This window comes from Mauremys mutica, chromosome 24, assembly GCF_020497125.1.
Source record: "Mauremys mutica isolate MM-2020 ecotype Southern chromosome 24, ASM2049712v1, whole genome shotgun sequence".
NCBI classification, from domain to species: domain Eukaryota; kingdom Metazoa; phylum Chordata; order Testudines; family Geoemydidae; genus Mauremys; species Mauremys mutica.
The window spans coordinates 10,332,843-10,338,842 of record NC_059095.1 but is presented as its reverse complement, the minus strand read 5'-3'; positions in this window follow the sequence as shown (position 1 = coordinate 10,338,842).

Here is a 6,000-nt window from a genome sequence, read left to right as displayed (position 1 = left end):
GCCTCGTTCAGAAAGCTGCCACGCTGGCTGCGGAGATTCAAAGCATGGAGGAAAGCTGCTTGAAGAGGCAGCAGCAAGACTCCCAGGTGCAGAGAGAGAGGTTTATCTTGAGAGCATCTCTCCAATGCAGTGTGGGTTCGTCACTCCTGAGCGTGGCCTCTCACTACCAGCAGAACACATCACTTGTCAGAGCAGTCCTTTCCATTCCCGTGCTGGGGTTGGCCTGAAGCCCATGGGCTGGAGAATGCAACAGACTTCAGTGCTAAAGTCAGCCTCATGGGGCTGGGAGTCAGGAGACAAGGGTTTCATTCTTGCTCTGTGTACCTATTGGGTTTCTAGCGGGGCAGTTACCCTGCTCCTAGGGGAAAAGGTTAAAGGCAGCTGAGATTGGCTGATTGGGGAGGTGGCCACAGCTGGGGCCACACCCAATCAGGCTACAGCTGGCCTTGATATAAGGGCTAAAGGAGGGGGATGGACCTAGCTGCCTTGGCGCAGAGGGTACCTAGGGCAGAGCGGTGCTGGGGAAGGGCAAGGGAGCTGGGGAGCTCCAGTCTGGCAACTCCCCAGGCTGAGGCCTTGTTAAGGCCTAAGGAGGTACTGGGGCTGTGGAGCTGCAGCCCGGGGGTAGGCAGAGGCAGCTGGTCCAACCCCCTTGCCAGTGATAAGTGGCCGTGACAGGCTGCAGTTTGCCCCAGAGAACGGGGGGCTAGATGAGGACTGGCAATAGGCACTGCGGCAAGGTGGGCATAGGGGGAGGGGCTCCCCTGGGAAGGGAGACCCAGAGTGTGGGGGCACTGCTGTGGGGCAGCACCCCAAGGTAAGGGGCACTGGGGTCTGGAAGGGACATGGGGGCCTGAGGCAGGAAAGACATTGGCCAGCAGGAGGTGCTCTGAGGCTGGCGTGAGCTAATTCCTGGACTGACCAGCAGGAGGCACTGTGGCGGTGAGTAACTGCTGTGCTACCCTCTGCCACTGACTTGCTCTGCAGTCTTGGGCCAGTCACAGTGCTGCTCTGTGCCTCAATTCCCCTTTTGTTAAGTGGGGAGGATAATACCTAGTGCTCTGTTAGGGTAAGAACCACCTCTTATGAGACTGACTTGATGGCCTTCCCCTTTAAGGGCCAGGAGACCTGGGGTTGGCTAGCCCTGCTCAGTCAGACCTGTTTGTGCCATAATGAGCTGCTTCCCAGCCTGAAGGGCCTGGTCTAAGTGGGCTCAGGTGAAAACCTGAAATACCCGGGCCTCTTAAAAGCTGAGAAACCTCAGGGTGGGAGAGGAACAACAGAGAACAAGCTGGGATCTGGTGGAAGGACTCTGTGCCCTACCCCAGAGACAGGAAGAGGGGAACATAGGCGGCAGGTTTGTATAATTTTTGGTGGTGCCCAAAATGGTGGTGCCCCCCCGCTCCCGCCCTGTAAGCCGATATAAAATGAAGCTACAACGTGTCAGTGCCACAAGATTACAAGGGTCAATTAAAAGTGGAAAGTCAGAAGCAGCACTTGCCTACTTCAATATACAGTATTATATTTTGTTGCACCTGTTGTGATGAAGTGGGAATGTTCTTAATATTTTCTCTGAATACTGTGTGGGTGCCTCAGTTTCCCCTGCAAGATGCCAACTGAAGGTGTTGGGGACAAAGAGATCAGGTGGCCTCCTTGTGCGGAAGAGACACAGAGGGCAGAGGAGGGAGTGTCAGTTTGGAGCTGGCTGGGGAAATGGGGAGAGACCCAGAACTTGGTTCTGGGCTCCCCACCCCCCAAGATGGACCTGACAGAGGGGTTCTGTTTTCTGTACCAACAAGCTCTGTTTAAACTGTGTTCCCGTCATCTAAAACCTTCTGTTTTACTGTCTGGCTGAGAGTCACATCTGACTGCGGAGTTGGGGTGCAGGGCCCTCTGGTTGCCCCAGGACCAGCCTGGGCAGACTCACTGCGGAAAGCGCACAGTATGGAAGGGGATGCTGAATGCTCCGAGGTCAGACCCAGGAAGGTGTAAGCTTCTTGCCCTGGAGACAGTATGCTCCGAGAGAGGAGGCTCCCCCAGACTCCTGACTGGCTTTGTATGGAGTTGTTCCAAAGCATCCCAGCATCCCCTTCCACACCGTGCGCTTCCCAGAAGTCCGCACAGGCACTGACACTCCCTCCTCTGGCCTTTGTCTCTTTTCCAGGCATTAGGAGGCCACCCGATCTCTCTGTTCTCCAACACCTTCAGATGGCACCTTGCAGGGGAAACTGATTTGGGAGAAATGAAGTAAAAGCTGCCCAAACTGAGCTTGAGCACTCCTGAATTTTGAGGTGTTCAAATCTGGAAGGCAGGTGCTGGGGGTGGGAGAGGGCTGTGGGCTCCATGGGGGAGCATGGCAGCAATTGTCTGGAGCTGCACGGAGCCAGACACGCTGGTCTGAGTGGCACAGTAAGCGGTTTGGGGGATGGAGAAGGGGTAGGGGGTTCCGGGGGGCAGTCAAGGGACAAGGAGCGGGCGGGTTGGATGGGGCAGAGGTTCGGAGGGGCAGTCAGGGGACAGGCAGCAATTGGATAGGCATGGGAGTCCAGGAGGTTTATCAGGGGACAGGTAGGGGGTGGGGTCCTGGGGGGAAGTTGGGTGGGGTCTCAGGAGGGGGCAGTTGGGGACAAGGAGAAGGGAGGCTTAGATAGGGGCTGGGGTCCCAAGGGGCAGTTAGGGGCAGGGGTCTTGGGAGGGGGTAATCGGGGGACAAGGACCAGTAGTACTTAGATAGGGGGTGAGGGTCCTGGGGGGCAGTTGGGGCAGGAGTCTGGGGAGGGGGCAATCAGCGGCCAGGGGCTGGGATTTAAAGGGCTCTAGGCTGCTGGCAGCAGCGGGCAGCCCAGAGCCCTCTGACTCCCGGCCGCGGCTGAGATTTAAAGGGCTCTGGGCTCCCCGCGGTTGCAGGCAGCCCAGACAGGGCCGCCCAGAGGGGGGGGCAAAGGGGGCAATTTGCCCCGGGCCCCGGGCTCCGCAGGGGCCCCCAAGAGAAGAGCGGAGGCTCCCACCTCCGCCCCTCTCCTGGAGCCTCAGCGCATCAAGCGCCGAGTCTCCGCCTGAGCCCCGCCCCGATCCGAGCCGCGTGGGGAGGGGGCGGGGCTGGGAGCTCCAGGCTGAGCTCAGCTCCCTCCGCTCGGCGTGGAGCTCCCAGCCCCGCCCCCTCCCCACGCGGCTCTGAGCGGGATGGAGCTCAGGCCCCGCCGGCCACACGCTGCGGCTGTTCCGGCGAGGCGCTGAGACTCCGGGTGAGGAGGGAGCCGGGGGTAAGAGGCTGGGGCCGGGACCAGGGCGGGGGGGAAGCGGGACCCGCCGCTGAAGCGCAGCCCGGTCTTCGGCGGCGGGGGGCCCCTTCCGTTCCGGGACCCGCCGCCGAAGTGCCCCGAAGACCTGCGGCGGGGACACCCCCCAGCCGAATTACCGCTGAAGACCGGGCTGCACTTCGGCGGCGGGTCCTGCTTCGGCGGTAATTTGGCGCGGGTCTTCGGGGCACTTCGGCGGCGGGTCCCGGAACGGAAGGGCCCCCCGCCGCCGAAGACCCCGGGCCCCTGGAATCCTCTGGGCGGCCCTGAGCCCAGAGCCCTCTGACTCCCGGCTGCGGCTGAGATTTAAAGGGCTCTGGGCTCCCCGCCGCAGCGGGCAGCCCAGAGGCCTCTGATTCCTGGCAGCGGCTGAGATTTAAAGGGCTCTGGGCTCCCCGCCGCAGCCCAGAGCAGGGGAGAAACCTAGCTCCAAATATTGGTGGAGCAGAGCCCCTGACTGTGAATATTCCTGGGGCTAAAGCCCCAGGAGCCCATATAAGTTGGTGCCCATGGAGGGGAAGATACCCTGAGAGTGTGAGGGGAATTCGGGGAAGGAGCCAAAGCGTCAAGATGCTATCCCAGACCAGAAAGACTTAAAGACAATCCATAATGGCTTGGGAACTGAGCCTGGAGGGTGGGCTCAAAGGGAGGGGTAGAAGAACCTTCTGTTTGTCTGGATACTGGTTATCTTGGAAGTGGATTGAACTGCGACACCAAGCTGGAGACTTGAGCCGTACAAATCCCTAGGAGGGACGGAAAACGTGGTTGAGGGGAAACACAGGTGGGGGACACCTACAGTGCCAGGCTCCACCAGCAGGGGGTGCTATGAGCTAGCTATACCTATGACTGCTATAAAAATAGCAGAATATTGTGTGTATTGTTATAAGGCTAAATTTAAAATCCACCTTTCCCTGCTCCCCTCTTCAGGGAATTAAGGCTTTGTTCTTCCAGTATATTCTTGGGAGTCTTGTCCAGTCCAGCTTTCAATATCTCAAGCACTAGGGCTTCTATCCCTTCTTGTGGGAATCTGTTCCACAGGCCAATACACCTTGCTGTCAGACAGAGAACCTGATACTGAGCCCTTTTATGTAACTAAATCCTATTAATTACATCCCACCCAAACAACCCTCCTTGAGATTTAAACACCTGTCGATGGTTATCATGGCATTGCTAAGCCAAGACGGACTATCAGCTTGTTAACAGGCTGACACTGAGGCAGATCCATATCCCACATTGGGAGTGGGCTCCCAGCAGACCCACCCTTTCTTATCACCTCCATATTTCTCTCTGCCACGTGCTGGAGTTAAACACTAGCAACACTACTCCTCTGGCAGCTACCAATCAGCTATTCAGTGGGGAGCGGAAAGGCTTTCTGTCCCCTGCTGGGAAACCAAGAGGTAAGCACACAACCAAGTGCATCTGGATGGGCCTGCAGCAGAATATGGCTTATAATAGATCACAATCCACTCAGGAAGGAAATAGGGAGGTGAAGCAGAGATGAGCAGGGTGGGGAGGATGGGTGTGCTTCATACAGGGAACTGAAGGGGGTGCTGGAGCAGGGCACAATGGAAAGACTATGCCCCTGATTTAGCAGGCACCCATGCATGTGCCTATGTACCTTAGCACGTGCCTAACTTTAAGCACCGAAGTAAATACAATCAACAGCACACTAATACACCCCATGGATCTTTCACTCAGTCTCTCTATATGCTTATGGGGGGAGGGATAGCTCAGTGGTTTGAGCATTGGCCTGCTAAACCCAGGGGTGTGAGTTCATTCCTTGAGGGGGCCATTTGGGGAACTGGGGTAAAAATCTGGGGATTAGTCCTGCTTTGAGCAGGGGGTTGGACTAGATGACCTCCTGAGGTCCCTTCCAACCCTATGATTCTATGAAATACATGGTTAAATCAGGGCCTGAAAAAGACACACACAGACAATCTGGACAGGATTGAGAATGGAAGGAGGGTAAAAAGACACTTTATAGGAAAGGAATACACAAAGGAAGAGGAAAAAACTGAAGAGAACAGTGAACAGCTCAGAAGAAAGATAGGGAGAAGAATGTGCTGAGTGCTATAGGAAAAATTAATGTGAGGGGACAAGAGACTGAAAAATCCCAAGGAAGAGATAAACAGAATTTGAAACAAAGAATGTTTAGAGATAATAGCAGGAAAAACTCCATGGGACACAGACTAAGTTAGGAATGGATATGGAGGTGATTTTTTTTTTTTTTTTGTTAAGATGCCAAAATGTTATAAGAAAATATCAAAAAGCTTGGTCTGAACTGTGTGGAGAAAGCCAGGGATGTGACTGTTTGGTAGGGTGGGGTGGGAGGATCTAGTTGGAAATGAGGGTCAGCAAAGGATCCCAGTGTTAATACCCCACTACCACCACACACACACCCATAGGTTGGGGAGGGAGATGTGGTTTGAAATTAAATATATTCATGAAATATCGATGCCAGAGGCTTGGCTGGCTTTAGCTAAGAAATTCCTAATGCTGCTCTAGCATCATCACCTTCAAAGCACTTGACAAACATTACATCCATTAAACTCACAACAAGCTTGTGTGGTAGGTTAGTAATCTCTCTTCCTCAGACTGGGAAACTGAAGCACAGAGAAATGAAATAAATTGACATACCTGGGGTCACAGAGTGACTGTATCAGAGCTTGTATCCCTTCCCCTACCCACTGTCTGGCTTGTC